Here is an 860-nt window from a genome sequence, read left to right as displayed (position 1 = left end):
CTCTAGTGGGAGAGGAAGGCTGTCTATCTGATGAGTTTGTAATCATGCTCAGATGCCGAGGAGCTCAGAAGGTGGGCGACTGTGACCAGTGATAGTCATGTATATAGAGATTAGAAATGCATGTGAAAACGTCTCAATGTCAATTGCCTTAAAATGAATTTTCCTGTATGAAATTGTGTATTTTAACAACGAAGTGGAGATCTTTTTAAACATTGAAACCTCATTTAATTTTATGTCTTATAGAGTTTATAATGAGTAAAAGATTATATAAGCATAATAATTCATCTGTAAACCTAAAAATGTACAGCCAATTTTGAAAGAGATGTACCCTACTCAGAAAAATGTTATTGAATATGTTAATGCTGTTGTAATGAAATGCTTCTTCTAATAAAAAAAAGTGTAAAAAAAAAAACCTAAACCCCCTAAATGACAGTCTATATTCATTGAAATTTTAAATAATACAATTCTTAAAAAAAAAAAAGAGGAAAATAGATTTTCAGGATTTTTTAAGACCCACTGTAAATTAGAGCTTTGGTAATTGTGAGTATCTTTCAGTTAATAGAGAATAGTTCAGAACAATTTGAAATTAGATAGAGATGTTTGTTTTATACTGAGCACATATGCTCTAGAGTTAGGCACACAAACACACATGAGAATGATACAATTTGCATGTGCTTTGGACCGCTAGAGAAACATGCATACATTTTCAGAAGTTCCTGGTCCTAGGAATCCTAAATAAAATTTGTTTGGCTCTTTTAAAATAACTCCTGTCATAATTTTTGTCTATATTTTTAAAATCAGAAACTGAAAATACTCATTTTGAATATTTCCTTACAATCTTTGTCAGGAATTTAATAATC

At 30.3% G+C, this 860-nt stretch overlaps 1 protein-coding gene across 3 annotated transcripts in view; it reads left to right on the top strand.

The window, feature by feature from the left end:
* Dlgap1 (DLG associated protein 1) overlaps window positions 1-860 on the top strand; it is a 1,065,856-nt gene that overhangs the window by 271,120 nt on the left and 793,876 nt on the right. The gene's annotated exons all lie outside the window — the stretch shown is intronic.

Source organism: Nannospalax galili, unplaced genomic scaffold (assembly GCF_000622305.1).
Source record: "Nannospalax galili isolate Female #2095 unplaced genomic scaffold, S.galili_v1.0 scaffold155, whole genome shotgun sequence".
NCBI classification, from domain to species: Eukaryota; Metazoa; Chordata; class Mammalia; order Rodentia; family Spalacidae; genus Nannospalax; species Nannospalax galili.
The sequence above is the reverse complement of the archived record's forward strand: the minus strand, read 5'-3'. Positions and strand labels throughout refer to the sequence as shown.